Source organism: Cupressus sempervirens, chromosome 1 (assembly GCF_028749045.1).
Source record: "Cupressus sempervirens isolate cs-2001-9-10 chromosome 1, ASM2874904v1, whole genome shotgun sequence".
Classification (NCBI taxonomy): Eukaryota; Viridiplantae; Streptophyta; class Pinopsida; order Cupressales; family Cupressaceae; genus Cupressus; species Cupressus sempervirens.
Window position 1 is genome coordinate 192380325 of NC_143118.1, and position 18415 is coordinate 192398739.

The 18415-nt window shown below is 35.0% G+C and overlaps 1 pseudogene; it reads left to right on the forward strand.

Moving 5' to 3' along the window:
- Positions 1-958: 958 nt before the first annotated feature.
- Positions 959-17712, forward strand: LOC149576765 (oxoglutarate-dependent flavonoid 7-O-demethylase 1-like; annotated as a pseudogene).
- The last annotated feature ends 703 nt before the right edge of the window (positions 17713-18415 follow it).

The following is an 18415-nucleotide window of genomic DNA, read 5'->3' on the forward strand; positions in this document are numbered from 1 at the left end:
AGCGACATTTATGTTCTTTTCTTGGGATGTGTCCAAATCATTTTTGGGTCGGCCTTCCTCTTATGTAATGTTCTAGAATGATCTATAAGTCATTTTGAAAAGTATATATAGAGTGTTTAGGCTTAGAGTTAGGTAAGTCTTTTGGAAGAGGATTGGAGAGCAGAACTAAAAAGTGTGAATTTGCTATTGGATCTTTGAATGTGAATGTATTTGTATTTGGCCACAACTCAGAAGGCCTTATAGTTGGGCATGTATGAAGATATTTTGATGAATCAATAAAAGTATTTCACTCTTCTTCCTCCTTTGGTTGTTGTTTTTTGTGTTTGCTTCCATTGTGTTAACTCTTGCAGGGTGGTTTGGATAGCTGGGTGAGACTTTGGCCCTAGTTATTCATCCCTTCCTTGCGTCATTGATCAAGAAAAGGATGAACTAAAGAAATAAGAGGAGATGAAACTAATGTCTTTGGCATTTCAGGCTTTTACTTCATGCCAGTGGGCACATAGATGGTAGGGGAAATGACATGGGGCACCCCTCAGAATGAATCACAAGGAGAGCATTGGGATTAGTTGCCTCCCTTACTTTAAGGAGCCTTGCTATACTTCCTCCACCATTAGTGAACCTTCCATTTGTACCTCCTCCTTAGCTAGAACAAGAAGTATTTTATGATACATCCTCCAGTAACAAAGTTGGAAAGCTAGATCATGGAAGGAGATGAGTATGGCCAATTATATACAAATGAAGTATTAGAAGAATGAAAAATTACTTAGGAAGGAGAACATATTCCTCTAGAGTAAAGATTAGATCCTCACTATAACAAGAAACAAAGGCTCAATTAGTAGTCCTTCCATGATAAGAGAAGACTTTGGAATGAGATCATAAAGGGAAAGATCTAGCTTCAGAACCTATGTCATCCATTCAGTACATGTTCCCCATAGGAACTACTCCAACGTGGTTTAAAATGGAAATTTTAACTTACCGAAGGAGATATATGGAATGCATGGAAGAGGAGGGTATGAAGGAGTTGATAAAGGCAATCAAGCTACCAGAACCTATTAAAGGTGATGCTAAGACACTAGCCTTTATCATGAAGAACTAGAATGAAGATTTTCTAGCACACATCGCCATCTCACATTCTCACACTGATACTAAAGATAAGATGAAGGAGATAGTGCTAGGATGAATTACAATTGATGCGACAAAGGTTTTGATCACCACAGGCCTCAAGAAAGTGTTTACACACTTGGATTAGGGAGAGTTAGAGATTTTGGTATTAAGAAAGAAAAATGGCTTGCTAAGGGGATATATTAATGAAATAGTGGGCCTGATTGACCCTAACCATCTAGAAGATGCTCTAGGGGCTGCTATGGAGAAGAAAGAGTGAGGCCATGTTGTGGAAGACAATGATTCATTTTTGGACACTTGCAAAAGGTTTTGTCATAGTTTTGAAGATAGAGGGGTACAAATAATCGAGGGTAATTTGAACCTTCTATGCAACATCTAGAATAATGCTGACAAATTTGTTAGAGTAATAAACCAAGATTTTGGGCTAATGGATAAAGTGCATACCTGGACCAACGATTTTGAAGTGTTGAAGACCATCAAAAGTTAAAGGTATCAGATGCTAATGGAGGTATATAAGGTAGAAAAATTAGCTAAAATAGATGATTGGATTGAGAAGGTATCAACCGAACATAGATTCATGTTAGGGTTGTATGTGGATATTCAAGAAATGAAATAAAGCTCAAAAGCAATTTTTGGAAGCGGAGAAGTACTATAATCCTACTAGCTTAGAGATTTTTTGGGATGAGTCAAGAACTCAACTCTCTTCAGTATAAATAGGCGTACAATATTTCAAAGCATTATTTGAGGTAGCCTCCTCTGAAGATGATATTAGATAAATCTTCAAGACTGCAGAAACACTATTATTATTAGATTCCAGGTTGGAGGATTTTGTAGATACTAGGCTAGAGATTAGTAATTTACACCAAGTGGTTCACAATAAGTATGAGTTCTTACATTTTTTGGGAACTCAAGAAATCATGGCCATAATCCAAAATTTCAGAATAGCACATCCATATATCATTTTGGTCCAAAGGGAAGAAAACCTAGATGCTGGAAATTGAGTTTTGACACTTGCGAAAAATTCTATCAATTTGGTCCTTTCACCCAGAGGTGCACTTTCCAGAAGGTGTGCTAACAATTTTGAAGATGAAGTAGTGCGCTGACAGTTAACTATTAGTTGCTATTTCTGAGCATTCCATGCACTAGAAATACTTTTGAGGATAGTTCAACTCCCAAAAACACCTAATGAAGGCCAAAATTGTATTTCTAGAAGTCCCAATGATTCCCAAATGATCTCTTGGCTTATTTATTCTTATCTTCTTCTTCTTTTATTTTTTGAAGTCATGTAAAGATTCATGCACCCATTAATTGATAAAAACAAGGGTAGAGACCTACTTAGAACCATTCAAAGTGTTAGTTTGTATATAATTAGCTTTATTTTATTAGTTTTTAGCATAAGTTTGGATTAGAAGAGTTTTTTATCCTAACACAAAACAAATAGAGAGTTTCTTATTGTAAGAATTTTCCTTAGGGAAAAATAACACCAAGATCAAGAAGCTCAAGCACTAGCACAATATGGACCAATAATGGATGATCAGAATAACAATAATGAAAATATCATCTATGTGTACATACACACTAGAAGTGCCTGCATATAAAGGCATCTAGAATGACTAAGAGTTAGCAATGTGATAGGCCTCACAACTAAGCACATGTCCACCAAGAGTGGATTATCCTCCATTGAGCATAGAAGTTAGTGCGATGATGAGAGGATAAGCTTACATAGGTGTATCTCATAAAGAGATGTTGTAGACACCATGTGCTTAATTAGAGTGTGAACAACTGTGTTGTCTACATGACAACTCAGATGATTATGCAAACTCTTGTGTTGTCAACAAGACAACTCATATGACAATGCATATTCCTAGGTGTCTATATGATAAATAATAAAATAATGCATTTAACCTAAGTAAACTTAAGTAAAGTGTAATAGTAATTATTTATTTACACTAACACCCCCCCCTTAAGTACAACTTAGGAGAATGCATTAAGCTTACAAAAGCTAGGATGAAAATGCATAATGGGTCCCGGCTACTAGGTCATGTTAGGTACCCATGTACAAATGCAAAGCTCTACATATAATGTGATGTAATGGAATGCAATCTCCCTAAAAATGGAGAAAGAGAGAAAACCTCATGGGAAAAAACTTCCCCCAAAAAGATAAATAAGTACAATAAAGAAGAGAAGAGTCATGTGACCCCCCTAGTGAAATATCCCGCACCCCCAAGAGATCTCGCAAATGAAGATACTTGACCTTAGTGAAGGGTTTGGTGAAGATATCTGAACCTACTCTATTGCAGGACAATATTTCAATGCAATGACGTGCTCATGTACCATCTCTCTGATGTAGTGCATATGAACCTCAATGTGTTTGGTCTGCCAATGCTAAACTAGATGTTTTGTGATCTCAATAGCACTCTGATTATCACAATAAATGATTGTGGGTTTCGGTATGTCAAATCCAAAATCCTTCAAAATATGCTATAACCAAATAGCTTCTATAGCCCTAGTGACAACTCCTTGATACTCAAGCTCAGTAGAAGAAAGAGAAATAGTATTTTGCTTCTTACTCTGCCAACAAATGGGGCCAGAACCAAGATGAAACATGTAACCTAAAGTAGATTTGCGAGAATCAAGATCCCCTGCATAGTTTGAGTCTGTATAACCAACCAACTGAAGTCCAATACCTGCTACATAATGTATCCCATGTGTATGTGTACCCTATATGTAGTGCAAGATGTGTTTGGTGGCCTTCCAATGAAGCTCATGTGGCTCTTGTATGAAGTGAAAAACCATGCCAACTGCAAACGCTATGTCAGGGCATGTATGTGTCAAATAAATGAGACTCCCAACCAATTGTTTGTACAATCTAGCATCAACAAGTGGAGTGGAATACTTTGCCTCTAACTTAACACCTGAAAGAAAGGGAGTAGGTGTAGGCTTGTAGTCACTCATGTGAAAGAGAGAAAGTAAATCAAGAGCATACTTGGGTTGAGAAAGTGTGATCCCAACTAAAGACTGTGTGATTTCAATACCAAGGAAATAATGAAGTAAACCCAAGTCTATCATAGAAAATCTATCCTGTAAAGAAGTCTTGACACTAGAAATGATGGATGAAGTACTTCCTTTAATGATCAACTCATCTACATAAAACATGAGTATCAAGTGTGAGTCATCCCTCTAAAGAATGTAGACATTTGAATTTGAATGACACTTGGTGAATCTTGCTGAGAGTAGGAAGGAATCCATCTTGGCATACCAAGCCCAAGGAGCCTGCTTAAGACCATGGATAGACTTCTTCAACTTGCAAACCAAAGTAGAGTCCTGTATGAACCCCTATGGCTGCTCCATATAAATCTCCTCAAGAAGATCACCGTTCGAGAACACACTCTTCACATCCATCTGATGAACAACCCAACCATGAGTTGTAGCAATAGCTAGTGTCAAATGAATGGAGTTCATCTTAGCTACTAGTGCAAAGGTCTTAGTATAGTCAATACTAGGAACTTGTGAGAAACCTTTGGAAATAGGTCTAGGCTTATACTTATCCACACTTCCATCTGCTGCAAACTTGGTCTGATAGATCCACTTACACCAAACCAACTTTCTTCCCTTAGGAAGAGGAACTAAGTCCCAAGTGTTGTTTTTCATTAAAGATTTGTATTCTTCCCCCATGGCCTTGTTCCATTTAGGAATAACCAATGCTTCCTTAAATAACTGCGGATCTGAAGCAGTGACAATATAAGCATGTGGAAATGATTTGTGTTGTGACCTTGTCCTCCTAGAATTTGAAGAATTCCCCACCAATGAACCAGCTGAATCAAATGTTTTTTGTGCACAATGAGGTCTAGTGGAAGAAGAAGAAGGAATATCCTCAACTATTTGTGGACCCTGTGAAGGTGGTGTCCTGCGAGTCAAAGTTGAAGGAATATCATCGTCCAAGTCACTATCATCACTATCATCACTTTCCATGAAGGAGGAAGAAGGAGTTGAAGGAGCCAAACTTGGACAAGTTTCTTCAAAGTGAACACTCCTTTCAAAGAATATTTCATTTGTCTCTGGATGTATGAGTTTTTATGCCTTAAGATGGTCATGATATCCAACAAATATATAGGGCTTGCTTTGAGGTTCCAATGCCTTTTGTCTTTGTGGAGGTATCTATGCCCATGTTGGAAAACCAAAAACTTTAAAGTGTTCTACACTTGGTTTTCTTCCACACCAAGCCTCAAAAGGTATAATTCCATCTAAGGCCTTATGTGGACTTCGTTTTTGTATGTAATTGACACAACACATGGCTTCTGCCCAAAAAATTTGATCTAGAGACTTATATTGTAGCATACAAGTGGTCATCTCCTTAAGTGTTCTATTCTTCCTTTCAACAACACCATTTTTTTGTGGAGTGTATGCAATTGAATGTTGAAGATCAATACTGTTATGAGTACAAAATTCGATTAGCCATGAGTTCACATATTCCCTTCCATTATCTATTCATAGAATCTTGATGGCTTTCTGTGATTTCTTCTCAACTTGAACTTTGAAGGTGATGAACTTATCAAACACTTCACTCTTATGAGCAAGAAAGAAGACCCAAGTGTAGTGTGAAAAGTCATCAATGAAGGTGAGAACATGGCGAGCCTTTCCAAATAATTGTACTAGAAATGGGCTAGCTACATCACTATGAACCAATTCAAGAACAATAGTAGCTCTCCAAGACTTTCCCTTGTCAAATTTCTCTTTGGGATGCATTCCTACTTCACAACTTGAACATACACCCTCTGAATACTTGACTTGAGGTAGACCAATGACCATATCCTTGTTGCTAAGCTGTTGAAGGTAGCGGTAATTGAGATGTCCAAACCTCTCATGCCATAGTTTACTTTGTGAACTTGAGTGGGTCAACAAGGCAAGGGAAGTGGACTTAGGCACAAAATGAGAAAAAGAATAAAGTCTCATCTCATGATTAGCCTTTCCAATTTCCACTATAGAATCATCATTTAGATTTTTCACCACAACTGAATCGAGAAGGAACTCCACTTTGTTGCCACATCCATATTGAGTTATTTGGTAGATGGAAAGAAGGTTGGTGCTAAGGTGAGGAACATGAAGACCATCCTTGAAGACTCCATTGTCCAACTCAACATCCCCTTTTCCTTCAACTTCCACTTGTGTGTCATTTCCCATTTAGATGTAAGGTACATTTGATGGTTTCAAAGAGGAAAAATGCTCCCTTGAAGCACCATATGATGTGTAGCTCCTGAGTCAAGAACCCATTCCTCATAATTGTTTGTACTTGATACCAAAGCATGTTCCTTACCTTTTTAAGTGGTTGAAGATCCCTTATCATTGTAGGCATTTGGTACATCAATTTTTTGTTTCCTCATTAAGTTTAACAACTCATCAATTGTTTATCCTTACACTCATGTTCATCATGACAATTCTTCTTATAATAGGCACAAGTTTTTTTCTCCCTTTTGTTGAATTTGTTTCCCTTCTTTTTTTTTTTGGAAAAAGACTTGCCTTGTTGTGAAGAAGATTGTTGTGTGGAGGAAGATTAATGCGGGGAAGATTGTTGTGTGTCATCTTGTGGCTTAGCCTTCCACTGCTTTTGCTTCTTGTTGGAATTTTTACCACCTAGATTCCCTTGATTAGCTACCAAGGCTTTGGTCTTGGAAGATTGAAGAATTCCCATACTCACTAACTTTCTATGTTCTAAGACCAACATTCCTGAAAATGACTCGAATGAAGGCTTAGTGAAGGCACTACCCATTGTTAACTTGTGAGTATTATAACTAAAAAAAAAAGCTCCATATTCAGGAGGAAGATGAGTCATCACATGTTTGATCAAATTTCCATCCTTGATGGGTTCACCACAATCCTTAAGTTTTTCCCTATACATGTCTACTTGGGTAAGATAATCTTTGATGGTGTTGAAATTCCTAGGATCTAATTTGAGAAGATTGTCCTCAATGGTGTAGGCCATATCTTCATCTACTATCCCATACAATGCTTCAAGTTTATCCCATACTTCTATTGGATTGTTAAGGTTCTTGATGTGATATTTGATAGGATTTGAGATATTCTTTAACAAGGTTCCTAGGGCCATTTCTTATTTTGATGCCCAGTCTTCTTTGTGAGACTCATCAGCATCTTCATCAGGTTTCTTTGCTGCACCAATTACATAACACAGTAAACCTTTTTCCTCTAATGATTCCTTTATCTCTTCTTTCCATGTAGCATAATTATGTGGTGTTAACTTAGAAAAAGATCCCATAATGCAAAAGAAAGAGCACAATATCAAGGAGACACAAGAAAACAAGACACCCCCCCGCCCAAATGAATGCTTTAGGCACTTTATATGTAGTGCATTTAAAATAGGCCACTCGCCAAAATGGACAAAAGTGGACTTCTGATTTTTCTGTTTACAACTTCCTCTTGAAGTTCAAATCTGGTACTTAGCAATGTAGCTCAGATATACAACAATTTTGAAGTTTAATCAAAGCAATATAATGCAAAAAAGGACCCATTTCTGAAAGTTGTTTTTCTATCCACACAAGCCTATGATCTAATTTTAGATTTGAAAAGTAGATGAAAAATTATTCACTTTCAAAAAAAATAGAACCTGAATATGTTGCCAGATGAGCCCAAACTAAGCCTTTGAAGTTGCAAGGACCAGGATATGCAATTTGCAGAAAAATTCAGAAATAGAGATCTCAAACATCCCGCACCAATGTGTAGATCATGAAATTCTACCCCAAAACAAAAAAAATTGCTCAAAAAAAAGAGTCCATATGAGGGAGATATCGCTGTTTGGAAATGACCTTTGCAATTATTTTTCTTGAATTGCCTCTGTCGCACCTTCAAAAATCAATTGACTCTTGGTTTCACCTCAAATGTCTGATTTTGATGAAACAAAAGTCAATTTTTTTGACCTTCTAAATATGATGCCAATATTTGATTTGCACCAACAAGCTCCAATCTTGTCCTACAAAAAAAATCTCTCCTTTTGGCCTAAAAGGCTAATTTTTTCATAGAATTTCTGAAATCAAATGCAAATCCAAAAAGCAAAAAGCAAAAATGCAAAAATATTCAAATCTGAAAAATTAATTGCACAGATCTAAAGAGATCATACCAATTTTGCAAATCGGGCCTCCAGGTTACAGTTTACAATTTGTTTTTGCCTTAGATTTGACTATGGCCTAGGGTAGGAAAATTTATAGTCAAAATTAACCAAATTGATGCTTTGGATGCAATGGTGGGGTCTACTTTAGACACTCCCACTAACTGCATATACTCTAGATCTAAATCAAGGTCCTTCGAGAGGTGAAGCAAAAATGGTCTCCAATGGCTATGTGAAGAGAAGCTCCCTCAGCTTTGGTACCATGTAAGAGTTTTCCTTAGGAAAAAATAACACCAAGATCAAGAAGCTCAAGCACTAGCACAATATGGACCAATAATGGATGTTCAGAATAACAATAATGAGAATATCATCTGTGTGTACATACACACTAGAAGTGCCTATATATAAAGGCATCTAGAATGTCTAGGAGTTAGGTTTGTGATAAGCCTCACAAGTAAGCACATGCCCATCAAGAATGGATTATCCTCCATTGAGCATAGAAGTTAGTGTGATGATGAGAGGATAAGCTTACATAGGTGTATCTTATAAAGAGATGTTGTAGACACCATGTGCTTAATTAGAGTGTGAACAACTATGTTGTCTATATGACAACTCAGATGATTATGCAAACTCTTGTGTTGTCAACAAGACAACTCATATGAAAATGCATACTCCTAGGTGTCTATATGATAAATATAAAATAATGCATTTGACCTAAGTAAACTTAAGTAAAGTGTAATAATAATTAATTATTTACACTAACACTTATAAATACATGGATGTAATATGTACTCTAGACCAATATTTTGATGCAATAATAAATGGTATTGGTGTTCTCATTCTGAGTGTAGTAAATCTTGTTAGATTGTGCTATTTTTTGTGAATTCATGTTCATGAATAATATTGGAGCTAATGGTTTTATTATGTTTTGATAATCGTACGATCTTTTAATTCTGATATTTTCCTTATCTTAAAAAATTCCATAGTTCTAACAAATTGGAGAAAGGATCATTATTGTTCTTACACAACATTTTTCTTATGTGTGCATACTTTTTGTGGCTACACTATTTGATGAATCGTGAAACATCTTCTAGTTTTTGTTAAAGTTCCCATCTGTGATTACATCAGTGGAGTTGAGGAAGCACTGCTCCTAATTTCATTGGTTTTCTGCTAGGTCCTTTTGATAATTTAATTTGTAGACATGTTGTTTCTTTGGCTTATGTTCGTTAGGAATTTCCCTTTTAGTAATTGGTTTTAAATCTCTTGTTACTCTATCTTTGTTATTTTCTTTTCAAACACATAGTTAAAATAGGAATTCACATAGTTGAATTGATAAAAAATTACATTCATCATAAAATATAAAATACAAAAATATATTAGTTTTGTGATTATGCTTCATCAAAGTTGTGCAGAATTGGTAGATACTAGCAAAGTCCTCAATGTAGACATCCAAATTTATCTTTCATTGAGCTGTCCAAAAGGTTGAAAAAAAACCATCCAGAACCTTGGAGTTGGTCATTAATCAACTTTTTCAAGAGAATTTATGTCATTAGCATTGTTCCAAATGACCTCTCAACATGCATTAATGAAGAAAATGATGAGTACCTCAATGTATATCTCCTCCCTAGATGACCAACCAAACACTTGACCTTAAAGAGGAAATGCTTATAAAAGATTCTTGAATCTTGAATACCTTGATTGCTTAATATAAATATTCTTTCTTGAATATTTGAAATAATTCCTTGTAATTTCTTAGATGTCTCTTGGTGTCTAGTGATCATGAAGTAAAAATTAGGTGCCCAGGCTTCCGTATATACTAGTTTTTGGGTGTGAAAACAAAGCTAGTCATTTGGGTCACCAAAGTTTTGAATTTGCAACCCCGAGACAAAATTGGCCCTAGATTTCAAATTCCCCAAGGAATAGGTTTACTTATTTTGGAGAAGGAAAACCTAGGTTGACCTATTCTAGGGATGGTCCATAAGGAGCTAACCCCTAGCTCTCAGAAATAAAATTGATGAAGATGGAAGAAACAAGACCGAACAAGATAAATAGATGATTAAGGATGAATCCATCCATGGTCCATAAGGTCACTAAAGGAAAAGATTTGAAAGGTATTAAATGATGGGTGCTTCTATTTTATGATGATACATTTAGCCCTCACTTTAGTGGGAGTACGAGTGGCCTCAAACTCACGATAAAGTAGATCAAAATACAAAACCAATCTTATCATGACTAAGGAGACAAAGAAACCATCAAGCCCCCAATAGACTTCAGTCTTCAAAATATCCAGAATCACAACAAGAGAGATGTTACTGAAAATAAAAAGGTTAAGTTAACACACACGATAAAGTTTATGTTCTTTATCGTGGACTACATAGAAAAGAAAGATGTGTTGTGACAAAAGATGATGTTGAATGGTCTAGCAAGCATGTGTTGCATGATAGTCAACCTATAAAAGATAAATTGAATGGTTTGGAAAGTGTGTATGGCATGCTAGTCAATCCATCAAAAATATCCATTCTCAAGGGAACTCCACATCCCAAAATAAGAATTAGAAAATGACCCAGACATAAGGATGTGTGCATCCTGAATCAAGCTTCCCAGACTGTTAATAGTCCAAAGAAGGATCAAACAATGATCACATCTCCTAGAATGTTATTAATCCAAAGAGGGATCAAAAGAAATGATCAAGCCTCCTAGACTATTAGTAGTCTAAGGAGAGATCCAAAAAAAAAACAAAGACCAAGATCCCATGAGCTATCAATTGTTCAGTAGAGGAAACCAAACTGTCAAAGTGTATGTGTGCATAAATGAGAAGAGTATATGCCCCCATGTTAAACTGATTGCAAATTCCTTAATGGGAAAAATGAATTTAACATAAGCGTATATGCATCCCCTAAAAAAATTTCCATTATAAAATTCCCCCAAAAGAGAGAACACTTCAAGGGAAATAAGCACATGACAAAAAAAGAACATGAAGGGATCTACTAACTTTGGGGTCATATGATCATATGATAATATATATTATTATATAAAGTGTGAAATTCCATCATTCCCAAATGGAAATAGAGCTAGAAAACAATAACAATAGAAGCAAACACATAAGACATACATGGAAGAGTCTTTTGGATGGATAATATAGAGACCAAAAAGAATTGTTGCTACTAGGTCACAAGTATCCAAGCAAAGTATACAAGGGCACATGCACAAACAATATAATATATATTGAATAACATGAAAAAACATGTAGAAGAAGATAGATACAAATAGAAGAATGTCTATGAGATTTTTTATCACTTTATCGAATTGTGCCTATGAAGAAACAAGAACCGTCTAAGGCAACCTAGAAAAAACAAATAACAAAGAGCACAACATAGGTGAAAAAAATACAAACACACAAATACCACCATGCTAGAGAAGTCCACTTCAAGCGTGCCCCCCTCCAATCTCGATCTATAACATATGGAAAGGTGGGAAACTTGCAAGAGGAACAACATCTAACATAGTAGGAGCCACAACTCGATCTAAGCAAGGAATTTGGTGGGAGTCACTATGCTTGTCACTAGGAGTGAGTGTTAACTATCTATAAAGCATGTTAGGTAAATCATAGTCCCTATCAATATTTTCATATTTATAATCACTAACATGTGCATTAGAATAAATATTATCATCAAGAGTATCTTATATGTCAAGATTAGTAGGAATATAAAATATAAACAAAATAATCATATTTATCCATTTAACATTATTAATATGAATAAATTCCTCCAAAGGCTCAAGCATGGGTTGATCAAATGAAAAAAAAGGTTGAGATGAAGATGTAATTTGAGAAGTAAGAGCATGAACCTTAGCCTTAGCTTGATGTTTCTTGTAATGCTTATGATCATTTGACTGCAAATGCTTTTATGAGATCTCGAAGGATTAGGATCAACTAACATAGGTTTCAAAGAAGGAAAAACTACTAGTTGAGGAATGGTAGACAAAGGAATACATGGAGTAGGCAAGATAGATGGAGGAGGATCAATCTCAAGAAGGCTAAGCTTAGGAATATTTTCTACCTTATATTGTTGATAAGATCTGTTATCCCTATTTTTCAATAGGCTATGATTTTTTCTCCATATCCCTAGAAATATTCATCCTCTTATCTTACAAAGGGTTTGTACTAGTTTTATTATTGATATCTTTACCCTAATTGTTAAACCCTGGGTCTTTTGGTATCTTGTATTAATCCTAATTTCTATTTTGGCATCCTAATTTGTGTTCTAATTCTTTTTCTTACATGTTTCACAATTTCTCAAAAGGTATAATGTTTTTCTTTTTCCAAGTCACAAACTAGAGATGTGTTGAAGGTCATAGCATTTCGAGCCTATTTTCAAAGCCTATGATTATGGTTGCATTCCAACAATGTGAAGGATTGTGAAACTTCTCAATAAGAAAGTGGAAATTGAGAGTCAAGCAAAACATCTCTGGCATTCGTTGACAGTTAGCTATTCAAGTTGTGAGGGTGTGATTGACAAAGTTTGAACTGCAAGTGATGCATCACCACTATCTTCATAATGATCATTTTCAAGTAGAAAATTTATGATGTATTGATGTGTTAGGACACTATGACTTCTTTGTAGTTAGTCATCAAAGACAAAAAAATAGTTGTGAGGTGATGGCACAATCTAGTAATAGTTAAGCACAACATCTCATCTACCAATTCCTTAATGCATTTTTAAGTTGTGATGTTGTGATGGCTTCATAAAAAGTAGTAAGAACTACACCTTGATAGTTTTCTTGGTTATGATCAAGGTATTGATGTTGCAATGCACTATGATAGTCTAATATCATGACTTTTCCACAATCAAGCATGGAAACTCTAAGACAATTACGAATTGGTGATAGGGTGAGTAAATATTAAGTGCAACATTTGTAGTGTTAATACCTTGGTAAAGTTTTAGGTTGTGATGGTTATAAAATAGTTTGAGCGCTACATCTTTGTAGTCTTTTCAAGCTAAAGATTTTAAGTCATAAGATAGAGACAAGATAGTTATGCACAACTTCTGTAGGATAGTAATGAACAAGTATGTTGCCACAAGGATAAATCTGGTAAGCGAAGAATGAAGGATCAATGGTAAACATGGGTTTGTGCTAGATCATGCATGTTAGTTTCCTCGGTAACCACATATGTTCACAATATTATATGCATAGTTAAAGTTTTAAGCTACAAAGTGGTGAGGAAGTTATTAAGTGTAATAAAGTGTAATATTTTCGGTTATGTATCATAGCCTAAAGAAAAGATTGTGATGTCACAATGAACAAGGTAAAATGGTAAATGCAACATCTCTTCTCCTAAACAAACTGACCTTTTAACCTCAATGATGTCATGATTGAAGTATGAAATATGATTAAATGTGGCTTTACAAGTCAAATTGAATAGTTAAGATAAAGGGTTGCAATGTTATGAAATACAAAGAAATAGTTAAGCACTCCATCTCAATCTGTTCATGCAGTTTGTAGTTAAAAATGGTGAAGGAGAGATTAACTAGGAGAGTGACTTTGAAAAGGTCTAAAGAGAATTAACATTTAGGATTGCAAAGCACTGAATAATTAAGATTGTTAAGGCTAGTGGTTTGGCACAACATCATAACAACTAGTAGTTGTGGTCTAGATCTGGTTGCAAAGTAGAGATGAATAGGAAATAGAGTAAGGCACACCTTCATGAAGGTCAGAGAGATGTTGAGATTAAAAGTTGCAAGGATGCAACTAGGGTTAAGAAAATTTTGGTCACAACATTGCAACTTCCAAATTCAAATGTCATGCAGTAGTTATGAAGACATATATATTTTAGGTGGAAAAAGGAAGAATAATACAATTCCTAACATGGAAAATTGATGATAAAGTAGTACAAATGCCACAAAGAATAAGTTAAAGTGATTTTTGAGAATTTGAAAGATTTCATGCAAGAAAAGCTTTAAAAAAATTAATGTCATTTCTAACTCATAGGAGCTATTAAAACTAGAAACCAAAATTAGTGCCATAATTCTTGAATTGCAAATTTACAGAGAGAAGGAGAGTAATAGAGATTTGCAAGGTTTATTATCATTTTATAAATGGTAGAAGAGGAAGGTGCATTGATTTCAGTAATAGAAATTGAAGAAGATTTATCAAGTCCAACACAAACCAAAGCTAAAAGTTAGAGCCCTTTTGTAGATGAATGGGTGTATTTTCTCCCTAGCTCCTCAAATGAACAAGGTATGAACTTGCATGAGTTAAAGGATCCCTACAATTTCTGTAGATATGCAACTATGCCAAACACAATTGGAACTGATATTTTCTAGTTCTTCTATGAAAATAGGGTGAAGAACACTTCAACTTCTAATCCATGGTACAAAAACTTGAGTAATCTAATTGTGCCTGAAGTCTTTGTTGATGTAGACCTAGTGAAAGTTGTGATTAATGCTTACAATCTAGCCACTCACTCATTTCACAAGAAATATAGGAGTGTGTTTTGTTCATCAAATAGAGAATCATTCATAGAGACATTTGGTCTAGATTGACCAATAGGTTTAGAAATTGAGTTGGAAAAGCTAGAGAATACCTTCCAATCATAAAAGAGTTTCTTCACTCGATGAGTCATGAGGCAACATAGTCTTATGGAGAAGAAAAAGTTGAGAGAAATTTCAAAGAAACTGGGTGAGTTCATGCCTCTTTAAATTTTCATGAGATATTTCAATAACACCATCTTTGGTTTGGATTTAGTTTTGGAAGTTGATGGGACTATGAATGCCACTAGTGTAACATATGTAATGGCCATCAAAAATCATGACCAATTCACAAATGTTGGATATAATTATGTTAAGCACATAATCATAGTCATGCATAATGAGATTGTGGCTATGCAACAAGGAGAATTGAGAAATTTTAAGTTCCACCATTATTCATTGGTAATGCACCTAATCTTGTATAAGAATAGTGGCCATGTCAGTCCAAGTTTTATTCAACAAACTGAGAAGATGGGAGATGCATTGACTCTGCAATGATAAACAAGGGTATGGAATAGGTATTACCCTTATGAAAATTGTATTTCATTTTACAATGATTTTGTTTTTCTTATATTAAGTTTATTGGATAGTAACCTAGAAAGAGTTCCACAGAATGTGAGAAAATTGTTAAAGCCATCTAGTTGTTATAATGGAAACCATAATTTAGAACATGACTGGGGAGATCTTTTCTTGTTTGAAAATTTTACTATCATGAGGGTTTATGCATGCCCCCAACCACCCCATATTATACCCGGATTTGTCCTAGAAAGATTAGGGATTATGGAATTCTTTCAGAAATTGATCCTAATAAATAGAGAGCATTTAGGGACTACAAGGTGAAAGGGAACTTTCCTTTGTAGGAATTTTAAGATTTGGGATGTTCACATTGGAAAAGATGCAATAGATTTAATTGATACATTTCTCAGATAATAAAAATGTCCATCCTTAGTCACTAGAATTTATGACCCTAATGATGTAGTTAGGACTATATTATGACAAATAAGAGGGTATAATTTGTCTCCAAGAAAATCCTTGTGGGAAAAGGATGTTATTCAAAATTATTTATATGAAGATATCTACAAGGATAATACTTTGAAATGGAGAGACATTATGAGGGTGGAGGAAGAAATGAGAAGAAATGATTCCTCTTTTCCAAGATTTTATGATGAAAAAATATATCTAGATAGGTCTAATAAATGCATTCAAAATTATCAAGAGATAATGTCACACCTGCTAGATGAAGTTGGGGATCAAGAAGAGGAAAGGGTCAACCTAGATTCCTTTGAAAAAGATGTACTTGAGTTAGATGAAGAAGAGGAGTAGCCTGAGAGTAGGTCTGATAAATGCATTCAAAATTATCAAGAGATAATGTCACACATGCTAGACAAAATTGGGGATCAAGAAAAGGAAAGGATCAACCTAGAATCCTCTGAACAAGATGTACTTGAGTTAGATGAAGAAGAGGAGTAGCCTGTGATATGTGTTAGAGTATATAGTTCACCAATATAATTGAGAGGGGTCTGGGGGTGGGTGAATCATTTATCCAACTAATATCACAATTATCAACCTTATTAAACTTTAACCATATGATTAATTTAATCAGAAACCACAACAATATACTCATACATAATAACATCAGATATGTTAGCTAGGGAATCCCTTGATCAGAGGGAAAGCCCCAGTGAGCATGGTACCCACAAGATGATGTACTAATATGAATATTCTTTGCTAGAGGATGGACACTAACTAGTACATTTGACCCCATTTTTAGACCAAAATTATCGACCATCTATTAAAATGTTTTAGAGTGGTGAGAATATGGAAGGAAAAATATGTTTTTTTAAAAATCCATGCTCTTGTTGGTCAAAATTTTTACCAACATGAGCTTAACATGTTAAAATTAAAAAAGGTTTTGAATATTTCATTTTTTTGTTTAACACGCGGGTGCAGGAGCTCTTCTGAAGCAATATGAGAGGTTACAAAGGCCAATAGTCTTGGTCCAAACTTTCCATGACCATCAAATCAAAGAAGTTCCTACTCAATATATTCTTCCATCTAATCAAAGGCCATCTCTTTCTCTTCAAGCTCCTCAATCTATTCCTATCATTGATTTAGTAGGTGAACATTTCGAGATGTAACACAATTGACCCAAGTAGCCCAAGACTAGGGATTCTTCTAGGTTTGTACCCTAACACCATTAAAACATAAATACCTAAATTGGGTATTTTAAATATTTTCTATCTAGGTCAATGATTATAGGGGTTTGGCTTCTACTTTTGAAGATAATAAATCATGGGATAAATCTTTCATTGTTGGAGAGGGTTAAAGGCATGTTGAAAGATTTTTTTTATCTTCCTTTGGAAGAAAAAAGAAGACAGTGCCCAGTAAGACCTGATACTCATATTTTTGAAGGCTACGGTTACTTCTTTGACATATCTAATGACACAATCTTGGATTGGGTCGATGCCCTTGTTCATTTTATCTCCCCACCCTTTGTAAAGGCAGTTGAACATTGGCCAAAAACACCCTTCTCATACAGGTAAGTAAATTTAATTACAACATGCATACACAATTTGTAATTTGGAATATACATTGATGTTGATTGATTGGTGGTGGACAATGAAGGGAAACCTATGAAAAATATGGAGAAGAGGTACTCAATCTTATAGATAAGTTGCTTGGTATGCTTTCTGAGGTTTGGGGTTGGATACTAATTATGTTCAAACCCTTATCAAGGAACTGCTACTTCAACTCAGAATCAATTATTATCCTCCTTGCCCTCAGCAAAATTTGGTGAATGGACTGAGACCTCATTCAGATGGGAGTGTGATCACTACCCTGCTAGATGATCAGGTTGAGGGTCTTCAAGCTAAGAAAGATGGAGAATGGTTTACTATATCCCCTGTTCCTGGATCACTCATTGTCAACATTGGTGATCTCTTGTAGGTAAGTAAAATTTAGTGAATTTTATCATGTATTAATCATCTTGTTTATATGCAATTGGAGTTTAATGTTAAAACAATCTTCATAACCCATTGCTCAATGCTCATGAGCTTAAACAATACACACTTAAATGCTGATTCCATTTAGCATATTACCAATTTTTTTACCAATTCTATACTGCTCTAGAGTAGGTTGTTCATACTGACCATCATGTTAGTTCAAGTTCCTAGAAAAAAAAGGCCTATCATGGTTGAAGTAATTGCAAAAATAATAACTACAAATTTGGCTCCTTTGCCATTTCTAGCCCCCAGCTCATTAGCTACCCTCACACTACATTCAAAAGCATACAAATTTATATAACAATCAATACACACCAAAATATAAGACATAATGCATATGATATTAACTCATTTGTAGTAGAATTTGTGACTGCTTAACATATGAATTGGATCATATAGAGGACAAAGATGATAGTTACTTTTTGATTCCATAGAGTAGAAGCGGCTAGACTTATATGATACATTTTAAGTTTTAAAATGTTTAGATGGTTCATTTAAAAATATAGTAGTTTTTCAATAATGTCTGTCTATTGGCATGATTTTAGATCATCTTCACAAATCAAAGCTTGAATATGTTGTTTAAGCCAAACCAAATTGGAAGAAGTATAATCTAAGATTGAATGTAGTTATAACAAGAAGTCACCATT